Source organism: Leuciscus leuciscus (assembly GCF_965113295.1).
Source record: "Leuciscus leuciscus genome assembly, chromosome: 1".
Classification (NCBI taxonomy): Eukaryota; Metazoa; Chordata; class Actinopteri; order Cypriniformes; family Leuciscidae; genus Leuciscus; species Leuciscus leuciscus.
In genome coordinates, this window is record NC_138725.1 from 42,935,830 (window position 1) to 42,955,934 (window position 20,105).

Sequence of the window (20,105 nt, forward strand, 5' to 3'; positions counted from 1 at the left end):
TTTATGTCAGCTGAATGTGCTGAACGCATTTCAGAGAAGATAAGGCAACGTATTTTAGCACAATTCACACCCAGCGGTAATTCAGGAAAAAAAAAATCTCCGAATGCTCCAAATGAAACTTTGGTCTTCCGACCTTTTACCATCATGTCGTTTTATTTTGATTAATATGTGCGAAGGAGAGAGAGCAAGACAGCGCTTAATTTGGAGACGGTGAAGTCTTGTTTACACTTTCGCCTGGCTCCGAAGAGAGAAAGAGGACCGTCTCTCTCTCTCTCTCTCTCTCTCTCTGCTCGTTCTTTCAGTTAAATATGCGCCCTGTCACAAGCGCAGCAGTTCATCTACATTACTCACCGATCAAATAAGACATATTTTGTGTCTTTTACTTAGAATGTAAAGTAACATATTTGTGGTCGATATAAAATGCTTTATTTTCGCGTTGCGTCAGTGGAACCAAACGATAGGCTTAAATGTTTCCCGGCTTGACTGTTAAAAGCAGATGATTGGCTTTCCAGCGGGAGGGGCGGGACATGTGCATACAACCGCCATCTTTGCCGTTACGGGTTTTCCTTATATAGTTGTATCAGAGAATGTCTAATATGGCGAGAAGTTTCACTCTCAGTACACTTCCGACTTCTGAACTGGTTGCAGTTCCACTCTGATTCCATATGAGGGCGCTCACAGGATGAGTGCAGAATGAATGGAGGTCTATGGAGATATTGCTCTCAAAATCCACTTTTCTCAGGATATAATTTTTTGTAGAGTAATTTGAATGTTGTTTTCGAAAGGGGATGCAAAGAAATTACACGATTGCTGGGTGTTAGATTTTTTTGAGTCACTTATTTGCTTTAAAAAGTCTTTTAAAGTGTCAATGACGTCATACACATTGTACGACCAGAGATACTGCTTTACGGCGATCCTTCAGTCACTTTGGTGCTTTCGCGCTCTGCACTTTCTTTTCTCTCGAGGCATCGACAACACAGCTGTCACAGGTAAATACACTAGCTAGAAGAGTTTTTGTTTTGTTTGTTTCTGGTCCCGCTTCGGATGCCACGATGCCATCAAGCTGTATCTCTGGTCGTAATCAGTCCTTCACTGACCAATCAGCGTTCATTAGCAGAATGCTAGTGTGTAATGGACAACAACAACTCAACCTGTAAGAAATCGAAAGGACATAAGTACTCGTTCATTCAACTTTCGACCTATAACCATGTTGAACTTGCAAAACCTACAATCAAATCTGAGATTTCTCAATGGCAATCGGGTGAAAGAGACAAATTTAGCCGTCTAGCCCCATTGACTCCCATTCATTTTGCACTCATGGCGAGCGCCCCCAGTGGAACTCTGGTGGAACTACAACCAAAATTCGGTACAATAGGACTTAAAGCCAATTTATACTTCTGCGTCGAGTGTACGCCGTAGTGTACGTCGTAGGCTACGCACGTAGGCGACGCCGTCGTGAGCATTTATACTTCTGCGAATGTCTGTGTTGCTCTGCAGTTACACCGCCGAAACGCTAGTTGGCGCGGGTGGGTTTTAATGTTCCAGTTCCACTGTGTTTACATTCCTCGCGGCTGTTTTGAGTTTAGGTTTCTACGAGCAATGGCGACTGAAGGAGTCATACAGATGGCTGTATTTCCGCACTTCTTCAAGCAATCTCTCGGTCACTTGGTCTATTTCCATGGCTCTTCACTGATCTTCGGAATTTAAAAATGGCGGGCGGGCGGTGCAGAGTGCAGAAGATCATTCCGGAAATGCGTAGGAGGAAACGCGATGCTATCCAGCCGACCAATCACAGATCTTGCGGTCCGCGTCGCCGCGACGCGTAGTTACATTTTTGTAGTTACATTTTTGAGGAGGTGCGCGTCAGGGTACGACGTATGGTACACGTCAATGCGTATGCTACGCCGTACCTTCTACGCGCACCCGACGCAGAAGTATAAATTGGCCTTTAATAGGGAGTGGGCAGGCTCTCCGTAGACGGGCTCTGGTTGTATTGAGGATTGAGGAAGTGGCATGTCTCTTATATAAATTGTCTCTGCCAGAACCTAGTCGTATTTGGGGGGCTTGTCATGGAAAAGATTGGGAACCCCTGGGCTAGCTTGTTCTTCGCTTGCATGCATGCTTATTGGCGACTCGCATATATCGCCAGCACCTATGGGTTGTTGAATATGTATTATATGTTATGTATATTTCCCATCCCTTCCAGGTACCCAACACTGACTGCACAACCGATTAATTTTAATTGTTAATTAATTGCGTAAATCTAGCCAATTTAGTTAACATATTTATATTCTAAAGTTTATATATAACTTATATTTACTAAATTATTGTGGTATATCAAACCTGCCAGCAGGCATATAAGCAGGGGTTGTGACCACCGCGCGCAGAACCCGGTTTTCATTGTAAGTGGACATCCTATTCTACCAGCATTTCTGAGGTAAAGTACTTTTTACTTTACCGATTTAAGTACAATTACTTTTAAAAGATACGAACCCCCTACAAAGGTAAATGACACTTAAAACTTTGAAGAAAGTAAATAATAAAATCTAATTATAGCATAACGTTACTATAGGCTATAGGCCCCTACTTAGGGTAACCAGATAAAAAAGATAAATAACTGCCGCTTTCCCCTAATGAACATTTTTAATTGTCACAAAATTGATTAACTGTCTTTTCCAGTAAATGTCCCACTACTTTTCACATAAACAATGGTTTTCCGGGGTTTTTCCCACAGTAATTTAGTCGATATAATTAAATAGCCTACCTACCGTTAAATGCCGTTAAGTCTGTATGACGTCATTTGGCATACTAGAGAAAATCCGCTCATATTGAAATGAACTTTTTCGTTTCATCATCAGTCATCATGTCTGTGATGTTATCGTTACTTTAAAATAAATAAAATATACAATTATTAATAATACTTTTTACTTTGTAAGGAAAGCGCGTTGTCGCACAGGCTGGCTGCGAGCGCGGGTGTTGAAGCTGTGAGAGCGAGAGACGTGGCTTGTAAAGATGAGATCAGATCTATAATGAAATCGGCCATCCGTCTGTCTGTCATATTATTAATACCACTACATTTAATAATATTTATAAATATAAATATTGTTTTATTAATAACAATAATTATTATATTTTATTTCAAACATTATTGTTAGTGTTAATAATAATAATAATTAGTATTACTACTACTTCTATTCATAATAATTACTCAAATAATAATAAAATAGGTTAGTATTATTAATAATATTCATAATTATAATGACAATAATAATAATTATATTTTATTATTACTGTTAACAGTATTAAAAATAATGATAATAATAATAATAAGTAGTAGTATTTTCAAGAAAGAAAATGTATTTTACTGACTTAATATGGTTTCTTATTTGTTAGTGGGTTGTAAAGTCTCATCAGATGCATTACTGCATTCTTCTCATGCATTTTTTGATGCAATTGATATTAATAAATCAAGAGCCTTTATTAACTTTTGGAATTTATACCATGAAAATAATTATTCTCTTCTCTTTTTTTCGTATATATTGCAGTCTGATTATTGTAAGTGATAAAGCAGTCATCCTGATTAGTCAAAAATAATTGCCGAAATGTAATGCATTTTAATTCGTACAGATATATCTCACTCATATTTAGACATGTTTCTACTTTCTTTTTTTTAATGATGGGTTACCATTTGCACAGTGAATTTTACACAGTAATCAAAATAATTCAATCAAAAATGATAAGTGAGATGTTGGCTTGGGACTGAAACAGATTTCATGATTCAATTTCCCCAAATAAAGTGATTTCTATGCTCTGATTGTCTCTGAGAGACATATTTCCCAGAATTTGCTTCTTGAATTTCTCTGGCAGCCCAGCAGCCACTGATCAAGGTAAGTGACAAATATTAAGAGTGGTGACCTTCATTAAATTGTTGTTAGAAAAACAGAAGCACATTCAGACATTACACTAAAATATTTCAGGCTTAACAATGAGTGAGGACAAAATAGAACGTTCGAGGCAATATCTAAGATCCTGGAGAGCAACTAAACGTGTTCTTCAAAAGATATCTACACTAACACAAAATAACAACACTGAATCGGACAGTCTGGAAGAGTCCGAAACAGTCACAGAAGGTCAATGGGATGCAGGTGATACCTTAGGTTCCACGGAGAACACAATGAACCTAGTAGTCCATTATGATCTTCTGATAGTGAAACAGAAAAAGTCAGATCATTATCAACTTTCAAAGAATACATTGCTAACTGCACATTAATAATGTGTGATCTATTTAGATGAGACACCACTGAGGGCGACCCCAAGCAAAAGAAAGCATCAAAGTACCATTGTAAATACCATTCAACAAATGGCAATTTAAATTCAGGTTAAAGTAAATTAACATTTTGCATGCTATTTAGATGGACCATTTCCTAAAAAAAAGAAACCCCATCAATTGTTGAGAAAAGGCAAGACAAAATAAGTATATATGTATGCTCTTTTTAAACAACTAAATACATTTAAAATTAATGTTTAAAATGAAAATGTCCCCCCTGAAACATAATTATTTTACATTTCTTTGATACAGCCACAGAGGCTACACTTCCCATCCCACCCCAACATAAACCAAGTACATTAGTACAAACACATCAAACAGTTTAGTACCATGAGTACATAAAATATATTTTCTGCAATTACATGTAATTATTTTTTGTCTTTGTATAGCCTACTCAAAATAGAAAAAGTCAAAGAGTCTTCCCAGAATGCAATCTATGACCATTCAGATCCCAGTACAATCACATGATTTATCTAAAGTTAGAATTGAATAAATGGTTTAACTCTATGGGGTGAATTCACTAAGAATTAATTGCGCCCACTGACATTTTTGTGTACACTGTCTGTGCTGGTTTACAGCCAAATTGACAAAATAACTATGCAAATGGAAATTATTATTGGATAAATTACTGCTGCCATGATACAGAAACTTCCTTTTAATAATTTTCACGATAAATGTATTATTTTAAATTATTTAAGAATAATTTGTCAGATATATAAATGTTGTAGTTGTACAGAAAAGAATGACAATGACTTGATTTAAATACTCAGATTGCAACTGCTTAAAACATTCTACTGGTGCCTATAAGACAGGTTTTTGTAGTAAAATATCACAGGCAAAAGTGGCACATCCGTTTAGTGGATTCGTCTCAATATGATGTTTTTCAAGGTTCAAGTTGACAACTGTGTTTTTATCATGCTTGCAGATCTTGATGAATCACCCATATTGAATTCAGTGTCTGTGGCAGAATATATTACTGAAGGTAAAATTTAATTTGTATTCAACATCTGTAAACTTTATTTGAATTGATTTTAGATTGAATTGAAAGTAGCTGATGTTAGAAGTTAGATGAGGCAATGATAATAACATTGCGTATGTAACAAAATAACATTGTTAAATAGGTCATATCATGAGGAATCAAATTGTCCATACAAGATACCTTTTCCCACACAGGATGATTCAAAGTTGAGAGCTTGTTGTATAACATTACATAACTTTTTTAGAGGAGAGACAAACATCTGCAAGGGCTGACCACACGAAGACCCAACGATGACCCAACGAAGAGTGAGCTTAAAGGTACATTTTATAGGCCTAAGAAACAAATGCATCGAATGTAAATTATAAAAAGAAAAAGAGTACATATTGATACTGAGTTCTTCCTTTAGATAGTGTTTTAAGTGAATTACGGTGTAAAGTTAATTTTTCCTCCAATTAGACAGGTTTATGATGTTTGTATTGTAGTTAATATATTACACTAACATTAGGCTACTTTTTGGTTCACCAAGTGTGTAACTGGTGCTCTCTAATTGCAGAAACACTGGAGGTTCTGCTATGAAAAGTAGACAGCCTGGCAGCCACCCAGAGAGAAATACTCATCCTACTGAGGAAACACCAGGGTCATCAGAGAGCGGAAGACATCCTGGAGCTCAATATTGCTCAGAGCAAAGAGGAGCTTGAGGCCCTTGACCACCGTCTTAAAGACTCTGATTTCGGAAAGAGAGTGGTGAGTATTTTGGTTATTTCTGGGGCGCATGAAATTACTTAAAAAAACTGTGTATTATATTTAAATATGATTTAACAATTACAAAAACACATTCATGGTTATGTCATTATTGTTTTTTAGCACAAATTTACCAGCAATGGAAAGTTGCATTAATATTATTTCAATTATTTTTATTAGTCATATTTATTTTAAAAATATATATGTAATGAATTCCTCCTCATTCCTAATAAATAAAATCTATAAATAGGTGATACAATTCTATAGTATGTATTTCTGTAGTAAATATGCACAATTTCTTTATTAGCCTAATATATACAATGAATTATGTAAGTTTGTACTTTTACATATTCAACAACTAAATTGTGACAATGAGAAATGAACAATGACTATGAGTTTGTTGACTGTACTAACCTGCATGCCAAACCATGATGTTTCACAGATTCACCATCTCAGCCTTATTGGTGGGGCAAATCCAGGGGATTGTGAGGAGAGTGATGCGGGCAGTAGCGACAAACATCGTGTGGAGCCACTTTAGTTTGAAGGGGAAAAGGGAGAAATTGCCTCTGATTGACACAACTCTGTGTAAAGTCATCAAACGTGAGTTTGAAAAAATAAATAACATTGTAAAGAATGAACATTTCTTTTCATTTCTGGAAACATACTTGGCCTCATGTCATTCAAAACTATTTCTTTCTTGCACATAACAAGGGATGCTTTGCAGAATGTTAAGCCATTTAAGCCATTTATAAAATCCCTGTGCACTTTTTTGTGTTAAAAATATGAGCATCATATATCTTTAGTGTATCAGAAAAAAAAGAAGAAAATTGTTTTAAGGACATGGAGTCAAGTAAATAACAATCAGTGCTTCACAATGAGTAGGCCTAGCCTACTGTCCGATGGCCCGACGCTCGGGACAGTTGACGGAACTGCTTTAGGGGTGTGCGTGTGTGTGTGTGTGTATATGTATATATATATATATATATATATATATATATATATATATATATAAGTAAGCAATAAGGTACGAGAGGTTGTGCTGTATCGTGAATAAGTCACGGCTGAAGGGTGTTGTTTGCCGACCCCTTCAGCCGTGACTTATTCACGATACAGCACTTGCCTCGAGTGCCTTATTGTTTTTATAAAATGGTTACCAGTACCACACAATACTTAAAGCCGAAAAATATGTATCTATGCAACTTTCATGAAGTAAAATCACTAAAAGCCTTCCTTCCGTAGGAAAAAATAGTCACATACATTATTTCGCCATTAGATGGCAGCAATCCATGGCAGTCTTAATGAGTGAGTGCGTCAGTCGGTAGTAAAGACTTTTACATTGAAAGGACTCAAACTTGTGATCATGGAGAAGGAAGACGCAACTGACAAATGGACAAATTCAAATGGATTTTTTTATTATGAATATAGGACTGACCTGAAGGAAAATGCTATGTCTACTGTAAATTGCAGGGACACTCGCTTACTCGATCTCTCACAATACTCTACTCTAGCTTTAATGAGAAATATCAATGAGATCAAACATGTTTACGTTGCTAAGAGTGGTTGCTAGGGGATGTTGTGTAGTGATACATAGAACCATTGGGTGAAGCGGTCATAGCCGTGTTTTATCGTGAATAAAACACAGCTATTGACCAATCAGAATCAAGGATTGGAACTAACCGTTTTATAAAACGGTTAGTTCCAACACAACAACCCTAGCAACCACTCTTAGCAACTTAAACTTGTTTGATCTCATTGATATTGTTCATTAATGCTAGAGTAGAGTATTGTGAGAGATCGAGTAAGCGAGTGTACCTGCATTTACAGTAGACATAGCATTTTCCTTCAGGTCAGTCCTATAATTTTCATAATAAAAAAAATTCCATCCGCTGCTATATCTTGTCCTTTTCACCGTTAAGGGGTTTTCCCGTGCCTATAGTCATGTCAGTTGCCCGTGATCACAAGTTTGAGTCCTTTCAATACAAAAGGTGTCTTTACTGAATGAATCAGCTTTTTGAACGAATCAAAAAATTTGCAATCATTAGGTCTGATAATAACTTTTGTAAGTGAAATACCTTTACCAAACTTTAAAATGACAGTATTATATTGATAAAGTGAATTTGAGCACATAAATAAATGGTAGGCTACTTACATAATTCGTGATTTCTGTTTGTTGTTCCAGATGCTGCAAGTCTGATCTGGGAGAGAAGGATGTAGAGTGCTACATTGCAGAGACACTGAAACATGTGCCAGCCCAACTGAAAAAACATGTTCAGGTATTGATGTTGAATATAGGAAAATAGGGGGAACAAAGTCAAAATATTTAATATTAATCAGACAATGGTTCGATTTGATTGAAACAATGGAGGGAAAAACCTGCAAAAACAATACATATTTAAACACGCAAATAAATATATAAATAAATCCACAAAATTCTACATAAATAATTAAATGTGCGAGGAAAAAAAACTAATGTTGGGGGGAAATGTTAAAGGAAATGCAAAACGGAAAGTTTTGTTGAATTTACAACACAAATAAATCAACATGCACGTCAAAGTTACACAAGTTTCATAGTACTTGCATGAATAGTAAACTTTCATATCAAAGAAATAATCAACTCACTCTGTACTGACGAACACAATCTGGATCTCATAGAGGGCCTATTCAGCCTATTTTTCCCCCTCTGTGTTAAACAAGAAATGTAATCTGAAATCTGGCTACAACTATAAACAGAACTTACGATCTATGATTGGTCAATGAACTGTGTGTGTTTTTGACACTTCAGATGGATCTCGATCAGTTGTCATCAGTCGTCACATATCACAACGTAATCGCCTAAATATCTAACCAATTTTATATAATTAAGTGAATATTTTTCACCCTTTTGGTTTTTTATCCAGTTATCACTTATTTATTTCCAACGCACGGGTCGGGTGATGCAATACACACACTGCTAACAGCACTTTACACATAAATTGCATTATTTGCAAAAAATAATGTGACACAGTTTAAGTATCATATCCCTTTTTTTTGCCTTTTTGTTGTTGTTTTTTTTTTTTGCCGAATACAACTCTTATTTAAAGGTTACAATGAAACGACTAACCTGTTGTTTTGTTGTTGTGCTGTTTCTTTAGGATCGACTGCCAGTACCTGCAGAATTGGAGTAGTTCGCTTGTTCCACATTCCTCGAAGTGTTCCCTTTCTTTGTTCAAACAAATTCTAATTGTGTTATAATTATAATTAAAATGTTAACGTGTAGGCCTACTGTTGTTTTCGAAATAAATTAGCTGAATACAAATCAAAATGACATATTTAGTACCAGCACAGGAGGTTGTCACAACGTCGTGCTTCACACTGGATACTATCTCTCGTTGCAAATGCATAGGTCGAGTCTAATACAAACAATGTCCCTCGTGACCAGGATGACTCGGGGTTCTCCCCTATTTAACCCCGTGACTTCCTGCAAACTGTCCCTACGGAATCTTCTCGCCTGACTCCGAGTGACAGAAAACTCTGGCGGTCATCCAGAACTCACAGAACTGCAATTACATACGTAACTCTCATTCTATTTCGTTCTTCCTGACCGCCAGAGGCAGTGCTTCACACTGGATGACTTATAGCAACAAGGTCACGAGGAGGTCCTACTCACCCTTAAGAGGAAGTTGAGGGTCCCGACAGGACAGCTGTTCCAATATTACCGGAAGCAGCCACATTGACCCTGTAGTATCTGGCAAAGGTATTTGCTGATGACCACGTAACTGCTGCACAGATGTCACTTAGAAGGACCCCTTTTAATGCAGCCCAAGACGTTGATATGCCTCTTGTCGAATGGCATCTCACCCCCAAAGGCACTGGATATTTATTAGATGTGTACGCGTGGGTGATAACCTCAACTACCCAGTGCGACAATCTCTGCTTTGAGAGGGGCTGACCTCTTTTTGGGCCCCCGTAACAGAAAAAGTTGGCCTGTAGCTCAGTGGTAAGAGCATTGCGTTAACAACGCAAGGTTGTGGGTTCGATCCCAGGGGATTGCACCCACCTATGTATAAATGTATAGGATAACGCAATGTAAGTCGCTTTGGATAAAAGCATCTGCCAAATGCATAAATGTAAATTGTCGAAAAACTTCCGTGGCCCTCAGATAGCCCCGGAGAGCTCTTACTGGGCACAGCAGTGTGCTTCCACTTCCTTCCAGCGTGTTTGACATCGGAGGATTAAACACTGCCAGCTCAATAGCCTGGTTTCTAAAAAGGGCAGAAAGCCGCTTGGGGAGAAATGCTGGGTTGGGCCATAACGTCACAACTGAGCCATCTGCGTTCCAACGCATACAGGATGTGTTAACTGATAACGTGTGGAGTTCACTCACCCACTTAGTCGAAGCAATAGCCAAGAGAAACGCTGCCTTCAATGAGAGCCACTTCAGATCGCTCCGCTCTAGAGGTTCAAATGGGGGCAATGTAAGAGACTTTAAGACTAGGCCCAGGTCCCATAAAAAAACCCTAATGGCCTGAGGGGGGCGCAGTCGCTGAGCACCTCTAAGAAACTGAGTAACCAAGGCATGAGATTCATGGATTCGGGTGCCAAATCTGACCCTCCAACTGCTGGAGGGGATCCTTTCTCCTGGGAAGGGTCCAAGGATCTCCGTCTAAGAGCCTGTACATCACTGGAAACCAAGGTCTCCCCAGCCAGTTTGGCACCACTATCAGCAGCCTGTGGTGCTCTTAAAGAACCCTGTGAACAGTCACCCCGATCATCGGTATCGGGGGAAAAGGCATAGAGTAACCGATCTGGCCAGACGTGGGCTAGAGCATTCTGCCCCAGCGGACTGAATTCCTCTGCTAGTGAGAACCAGAGACGGCAGTGGGCCGTTGTCGCCGAGGCAAATGGGTCCACTTCTGCCCTGCAAAACCACTGCCATATCATCTCAACCACTTCTGGGTTGAGCCTCCACTCTGTCGATGGAATTCTGTGGCGCGACAAGAAATCTGGAACCACGTTTGAGACCCCTGGGATATGTATTGCTCTGATGCTTGCAAAGCGAGGGAAGGCCCAAGTCAGCAGTTCCTGTGATACTTGAAGGGATTGGCTGGACCTTGTGCCCCCTTGATGGTTGATGTGATAAACCACTGATCTGTTGTCCGACCTGACGAGAATATGCCTGCCCTTCAAAAACGGAGCTAGGTGCTTCAGAGCTAGCAGAACTGCACGAAGTTCCAGGGTATTTATATTATCGCCCTTTTCCCGAGGACCCCATTGTCCTGTGACTGCTCTGTGTTGCCAGACTGCCCCCCAGCCAGTAAGGGACGCATCGGTCTGGACTATCTCCCTTCGAGAGGGAATCATGCCCAGAACAACCCCCTTGGTCAGAGACAATCTGCTCCTCCAAGACTTCAGGGCCAGAAGGCATCGCTGTGTCACCTTGATCCACCTGTTCTTGTGCCAACTGGGGTTCAAGTGGAGACTGTTCACCCATCTTTGAAAGGGGCGTAGTGAAAGGAGGCCCAATGGTATGACTGCCACTGCTGCCGCTGCCGCCAGCATACCTGTGAGCCTAAGGAAGCACCTGAATGGAAGTCTGGCATGCCTCCGAAACCGTTGAAGGAGGAGTAGTATATTGTCCACTCGTTGTTCTGATGGAGCGGCTTTCATTGACCGTAAGTCCAGCGTGAGACCTAGGAACCCCACAGACTGACTTGGAATTAATCGGCTCTTGCTGAAATTCACAGAAAGGCCCAGTCTAGTAATATGTGCGAGCAGCTGTGTGATTTCTAACACTGCCTGCTCCTGAGAGTGGGAGCAAAGGAGCCAGTCGTCCAAGTATGGAAGCACCTGTAGCCCTGTGGCTTGGATTGGAGCCAGTACGGTCGCCATGCACCTGGTGAAGACTCGTGGCGATAGAGAAAGGCCGAATGGGAGGACACGGAATTGATAGACCTGGTCCTGGAATGCAAATTGGAGGAATGGCCTGTGTTGAGGAGCAGTTGGAACATGGAAGTAAGCATCCTTTAGGTCTACCGTAGTAAACCAGTGTTGCCGATTGACCACCTGAAGAACATCGGTTATGCGCAACATACGAAATGGTAAGATCTTCAGGAACTTGTTGAGGCCGCGAAGGTCGAGTATGGTCCTTACACCGCCATCTTTCTTTGGGATGATGAAGTAAATGGAGAAGAACCCACCTAGCCGTTCTGACCAATCTACTGGTTCGATGGCACCTTTCTCTAGAAGTTGTGCTATTTCTTGTTTTAAGGCAAGTGAACTGTTGGGGTCTGAGACTATGGTCATCCTGACCCCTTTGAAAGCGGGCGGCCGCCGTCGGAACTGCAGCTTGTACCCTTGGGTTAGTGTTGCTATAACCTATGGGTCAGAAGTTGTTGTTTCCCAGTAACTGAGCTGCTGATAAGAAAACTGTCCGACGGCTGGCCGCGGACCTTCAGGACCTACGACCATGGCCTCTAGCATCCTTGGTGGGCCGTTGGCCAGGTGCTCTGCCCCTAGGTGCCACTTAAGTTTTGGTTAAAAGGATCACTCCCTGATGATTGAAGGGACTGAGACAGGGCCAACATGAGATGGGAGAGAGAATCGCCAATGCGACCCATTCGTGCTGCTGTGTTATATGCCTGGATAAGATGATCATCTGTAATCCTGCATTGAGGCCGGGGGCAACGAACATTAGGCCTCAATACCTCCTCTGGGGAAAGAACAAAAGAGGCAATAAATGGATCAACCTTAGGCATCTGACCCAAGCCATAAGTGTCTGCATCCTGCATCGCAGCCAATGCCCTGCTTGCACTAGTGGGGTGCGTAAGAGACTAGGGTTAGCCCAGCATCTTTGCAACTCCTCGATATAATCCTTTGATGGTGGGATTGTAAGAGGAGAGGGTTGCGCTGAACATCTGAAAAAAGCACTAGAAGAGGTTGCCACCGCAGGGGCTGTGTCAAGACCCAAGCGAGCCAATGCAGCCTGAAGAGCTTGCTTCACCAGCTCTTGCTCTGACTGTGGACCTTCTGCAGATCCATGACCAGCTTCTTGGGAGCCACCATGGGAGAATTGGGATTGATGATCAGATATAACCTCCACTTCTCCATCATCATCATAGAACTGGCTCTGAGAAGCCGCCATTGAAAGGACATCCTCCTCCCCAATGGGCGACTCCATAGCAGGGGCTTCGACTGAGGATACTAGTCTCACGCTCAGTTGCAACTTCATAAGCAAAGACTTAATCTGAGCAAACTCAGCCGTCAGCACATCCACCTTCTTCCCTAAAGGGTCTTCCTTGGGTCTTTTACCAGCAGAAGCACTGGTTGATTCAGTATTTTTACGCTTACTTATTTTACGTTGTGGAGGTGGTGGTAGCGACTCTCCCAAAAGCCCTTCCACCATAGTTATCCTCGAAGTCCTCCTCTCCCAAGACATGACGCTACAGTTCATGCAGGCGTCTTCTGTGAGGCCCTGTTTAAGGTGTTCTAGGCCTTAACAGAAAGGCCATCGTCCGCCTGGAGAATAGCCATGCACAATGTGCAAGGTAACTTTTCCATTCTGGTTTCGGAAGATATTTGGTAGGTCGAGCGAAATCACTCTGACTGTCACTGTCCTAAGCAAGCCTTGCCAGATAACTTACTAGAGAGAAATAATTTCTATACAATATATTATACACACACCATTATTGAAGTGTACATGTAAATATACTATAACAAATCCTATACTATAATTATTGCGTGTATATATATACATATATATATATATATATATATATATACACACGAGGCCCAAGTTTAAAATTTGTTTACAACATTGCTAGGCTCATTCAATTACACAGTAGATGAGTTATTGCACCTATTGTAGCCCAGATACCAATCGCTACAGAGCACACACACTCCAAGCGTGGTCTTAACTAACTTAACTTACAGCTGCAAGTTATTATGGCCCTTTCAACGAGCGAAAACACAATGCCAGGAAAACGAGAACGAACCCCAGGATAAATGTAAACAAACTCACCAGCAGTGTTGCTTTATTTCGTTATCAATGGAATCCCACTGAATCCGTTGCAGCCTCTGGAGGACTGGAGGTCTCCGCAGTCGCGAGACACCAACAAATTTTTCTGTTGCGAAGCTGTGAAGAACGGATTACAGGAATTTTTTATTTTTTTATTTTATTTTTTACATAATCTACGACCTGCATACATTCACAGGAGAAGATTTTAGGGACAGTCTGCAGGAAGTCACGGGGTTAAATAGGGGAGCACCCCGAGTCATCCTGGTCACGAGGGACATTGTTTGTAAATAGTATCCAGTGTGAAGCACTGCCTCTGGCGGTCAGGAAGAACGAAATAGAACAGTTACGTATTTGTGTTAGCTGATCGTCATGGACTACAAACAGCCTAGGAGACAAATATAAAAAAAATAATTAGATAAAAATTGTAAATGTAATATTCTGTGCATTTAATGTTCTGGATTAAAGCAAGCATTCAGAAGAATTAAACTGATCTCAACTGAATAGTGACTTTTTACAATTGTCTTTTTAGAGCTGTTTCAGAGCAGAATTAAATTATTTTTGCATCATTGAATCGATATTTTCCTGTTTATCACTGTAAATCTGCTTTGAAACATCTGTGCTTTGCTGTTTCAGAGCGGTTTCAGAGCAGAATTAAATTATTTTTGCATAATTGAATCGATATTTCCCTGTTTATCACTGTAAATCTGCTTTGAAACATCTGTGCTTTGTTTAAATAAAGGTGGCTTGAAAGGACTTGCCTTAAATGAAATTTGATTGGCTACTGCGGTTTTTTTGGAGTAGGCTAGGCTACACAAAGTCCAAACTTCTCAAAACTTTGTACATATGATATGGATAACAAGTGATTTTGAGCAAACAAGCAGTTTCATGATGTTATGCTTCCGCGAAAACCATTCCATCAGGTCTACATAAACACTTATAATAGGCTATTACCATAGTGAATCAGGGTAAGACAAAAAGAAAACGTCTTGTAAGAAGGATTGATGATGTATTGACTGATTAATTTTGAACAAAAACGTTAGATAGTGTAGCCTATACGGTATATAGCTACTGTGGGTGTTAACCACTTGAATTCATTGATAAAATAAATTAAATTTATCGCAGCCTCCAAAAGCTGACACTCTTATCTAGTTTTATTAATATAATTATTTATTAGTCAGTTAGTTTCTCAATTTGCAAATTTGCTATTTATTTTAGTAAGAGAAAACAGCAAATTACCTGCAATATGCTTGAACAATATTTTTGTAGGGAACGGAAGAGGGCCTTCTTATTATTATGAAATGGTAAAAACAACATTCAAGTTCCAGCAGGCCAAGTTCAAATATGAGCTATTTTGATTATATTATATAGAAATATATTTTAAAAATGAAAAGAGCCTTAAAGGTATAAGCTATACCTTTAAGGCTCTTTTCTTTTTCTAAATATATTTATATGTGTGTTGCCTTATAACCTTATAACCACAAGTGTTGTTTTATTATTCATACCACTACAGTAAATAGGCTATAGCGGGCACCTTGATGTCAAAATGACGTCAAGAAATAGGTCAAAAATGAAAGTCATATTGACGTAAAAGTTTCGATGTCAATTTGATGTCAAGATTTTGACCTCTGCTGATGTAATTTTGCCAAACAAAAAGGTGAAATGCATGGCCGTACACTTATTGCAGCTTCACTTAAAACTAACTAGATTTACTTTATTTAATTTCCGGTTTAAAGAAATCATATTTTGTATTTTAAAGTCACCATGATGGTGGTTAGTGTTTGCTTTAGTTGTGCTCTTGACCCTTTACTCTTTAATATAAATTTTTTTCTGGCTGCTATAATTGTATGATTATAAAGCACATGTGTTGTAGCTAAAAAAAGCCTAGAGAAATTGAGATCAGGTGATGTTGGCTGTTTGTTGATGATGATGACGACGACAATATCATCATGTAATTGCCTGAATCCCTGATCTTATTCGGTGTCTAATGCTTTGATTATGTAGGACTTGTGGTTTTAGTATTGTATTATAAGCGAATCCATTTAATAGGCTTGTTTGAGATTAGCAAAATCTGCGCAGAATCGATCACCGGTGATCAGCGCGAGATGCATGCCGGTTGGAAATGTGTCGAGTGCGGTCCGCCTTGCTCTGATGTCATGCTGCTGACGTATGTCAAAAAACTCTCGCGACCGCACGACCGCAAGGCGCACGTGTCGGATTCTGCAGTCGCGCGCAGTTGCTCTCCACTGACTGCGCTGATCATAAGCATGATGGGAAACGACTTGCTGACGACACAGCTTAATGATCATTGGTTTTAAACAACCGTGATGTATTGTTCTCTTTTAAAATGTTTGATTTTAAAACTATGATATCATGTTTTATATACGTTATGTGTGAATATTCCCAAACTATCTGACAGTGCGATCTCTATGGGTTATGCAATGTAATTTTTATTAAAAAATTATAATAATAAAAACACATGTCTGTATTAAAGAAAAAAAAAGATTGATAAACATGTATTTGGAATGGAATTAAATAAGTAGGCTACTTATGGGTGTCTTGTTCATTATATTTATTTTCATATAAAAGCAACAGAACTTCCATCCAGTTTATTAGTAACACTGTGCACGAGCGTGAATCCCGTGAATCAAGTTCTGTTGCTTTTATATGAAAATAAATAAAATGAACAAGACACCCAAAGTACTTGTTATTTAATTCCATTCCAAATACATGTTTATCAATATTTTTTTTTCTTTAATACAGACATATGTGTTTTTATTTATTTTCTTTTTTTATAAAAAATAAATTGCATAACCCAAAGAGATCGCACTGTCAGATAGTTTGGGAATATTCACACATAACATATACACATAAAACCTGATATTAGAGTTTTAAAATCAAACATTTTAAAAGAGAACAATACATCACAGTTGTTTAAACCAATGAGCATTAAGCTGTGTCGTCAGCAAGTCGTTTCCCATCGTGCTTTTGATCAGCGAAGTCGGTGGAGAGCAACGGCGCGCGACTGCAAAATCCGACACGTGCGCCTTGCGCTCGCGAGAGATTTTTGACATACGTCAGCATGACATCAGAGCCAGGCGGTCCGCACTCGGACACATTTCTAACCGGCATGCATCTCGCGCTGATCACCGGTGATCGGTTCTGCGCAGATTTTGCTCATCTCAAACAAGCCTTTTGTTTGATTGTCACCATTGTTGAGATTCATATGCTGTTTCTTGATGTCTGTGTGTGTCTTATTAATGCCATAGATGAAAGGTTTTTGTGCACTAAATAGTTTTTAAAAACCAAGTATATTATTTGATAAAACTGCTAGACAATAAAACAGTTTTTAACCCACAAGTCCTATATAATCAAAGCATTAGACACTGAATAAGAGCAGGAATTCAGACATTTACATGATGATGTCATCGTCGTCATCATCAATAAACAGCCAACATCACCTGGGGCCTATACCATGAAGCCGGTTTAGGTGGCTAGCCAGCTATGTTTCAGTTTAGTTTCCGCCAACCCTGGGTTTTAGGTACTATGAAAGTAGCTTGGCTTGAATCGGTGTTCGTTGCCATGGTATCTTACGCTGCACGGCTAGCCTGCTCCGGGGCAGGTTATGTTCTGGATTCAAGATCTCAGACTGAAGTTTGACCAATCAGCTGAGAGCAAAGAAACATATAGGTGACGTAACTTATTCCCAGTGTCTGTTACAATGAATTCACCTTTTCTTCCAAATCCTGTGACATCTCAGCGCAAATTGTTTGACGAGCACTTCGTAGAGAAAGAGTTTTTAGCCAGACAAAATCCCCTTGCCTTTCCTGATAGTTACTTGTATGAAAGATACAGATTTTCCGCGGAAGGAATGTCTTATCTTTGCGAACTTCTTGAGCCGCACATAAAGAATTTAACACGTCGAATTCATGCACTTACTGTACCGCAAATATTGCGTTGCGTTTTTTTTGTTGTTGCAAGTGCTACATACTTGCACGCTGGGTGAAGCACAGAAGCTATAGGGGAAAACACGGTTTGTCGAACCATTCGTAAGGTGGTCCTCGCTCTGCAGGAGTACATGAATAGTTTCATTAATAGTGTTCCCCGGACATTTATCGGCCATGTCCATAAAAGAGGGCTTTTATAAAATTGCCGGTAAGATATATTGATAGGGTGACATCACATGAACACATTTTTTTTTTTTTTTTTCAAAAAGCAAATTGCACAAATGTACTATATAATACATGTTAAGAATTATTTTAAATCTTTATTATTATTCTGTTAATCTTATGATAGGATTCCCTAGCTTTCTTAGTAGTACAAATACGTTCTATATTTATGTAAAATTATGTATATGTATGTGTAGCCTATGTGTAATATAGCCTATAGCCTATTTTTATAATATATAAAAAATGTGTATGTATCATTTTTTATATATTATAAAAATAGGCTATAGGCTATATTATACATATAGGCTACACATGCATACATAATTTTACATAAATATAGAACGTATTTGTTTAACTTACACATTAACAATCAGCAATCTTTCTCCAACATTCTTCTCTTGCTTTGGCAGCAGAGACCGTATTGTTTCGAGCTTGAAATACATATTTAAATTCATCGTAATTCTGAATGATTATCTCTTGCTCCTCCGCGGGAAAATATATCGCTCTCGCTCTACCTTTTCGCTCTACTCTTTATTGGTTGTTCAGTGTCGACGTTTTATGTGCACGCGCGTGTGGAGTAATCATAGCTTGAGGATCAAAGCCTGAGTTGACAGAGAAAGTTGATGAGCTGCATCATGGTACCAATAAAGCCTGATTGCATCGGTTTGGTTTTGTCAACTCAAAACTAATCCTGTAACCTCGAGTTTGTTCAGCTACCTTCATGGTACAGGCCCCCGATCTCATGCCTTTTTTAGCTATAATAATTGTTTTTTATAAACACACAATTATAGCAGCCAGAGAATTTTTTTTTATTAAAGAGTCAAGGGTCAAGAGTACAACTAAAGCAAACGCTCACCACCATCATGGTGACTTTAAAATACAAAATATGATTTAATTAAACCGGAAATAAAATAAAGTAAATCTGGTTAGTTTAAGTGAAGCTGCAATAAGTGTACGGCCAAGCATTTCACCTTTTTGTTTGGCAAAATGACATCAGCAGAAGTCAAAATCTTGACATCAAATTGACATCGAAACTTTTACGTCAATATGACTTTCATTTTTTACCTATTTCTTGACGTCATTTTGACATCAATGTTGATGTTAAATTGATGTTAAATTAAAGTGTCATTGTATAAATTGTATCATATATCTTGAAAATATAAGTGTCTCTCCATTTTAAATGGACAGCAATCTATTTAATCATGTCTGGTAAATTGAAAAATGTGTTTTATTGGGGCCTAGAAAATAAAAACATTTAATGATCTATAAGCATTTCACAGATTTCTAAGTACGCTATTAGCCTCAGATAACGATTCTAAGATTATTTTAGAACTACTTTCCTCTTCCATCCGTTTGAAATCACATTGTAGGTATTAAATATGTAATTTTTTTATTCGTAATTTAGGATACATTATGACCAAATAAAGTCAACTAAGTATTATTCATTATTATCATTCAGTACTAATTGCTTATTCAGAAACAAAAGTAAATTAAAAATGTGTATTTTATGTTGTAATTTTTTGGCTATATGGTAGCCTACAGCAAAAGTGCAGCATGTAAACGGAGCTGTCAACACTGGAAAGAGTAAACTTATTCAAGCAATATTCAAAAAACAGGTACATTTATTTTCTATAATTTTTTATTTTTTTACTTTTCTTAGACTGTCAACCTGCAAATTTAGATTTTTTTACCTAGGCTACTAGCAAATCTTTAGACACTATCTCGCGGATTAAATACTGATTTATATTACAATATAAAAAAATAAGCAAACGTTAACATGACATTTCAATAAATTGTCAATAATATTGGGTAGTGTTTGTCTTGTAGCCTTTGTACATCTAACTAGGCCTATGTGCTTTGTAGCTACATAAGTGCTTTGTACATCTAACGAAAAGTTAT

General features: G+C 38.7%; 1 long non-coding RNA gene across 1 annotated transcript; it reads left to right on the forward strand.

The window, feature by feature from the left end:
• The first annotated feature begins 8,230 nt into the window (after window positions 1–8,230).
• Window positions 8,231–10,586, forward strand: LOC309513962. Its single transcript, XR_014211576.1, has 3 exons — window positions 8,231–8,320; window positions 9,179–9,563; window positions 10,257–10,586. It is a non-coding gene; the product is annotated as an uncharacterized lncRNA (long non-coding RNA).
• Window positions 10,587–20,105: the final 9,519 nt, after the last annotated feature.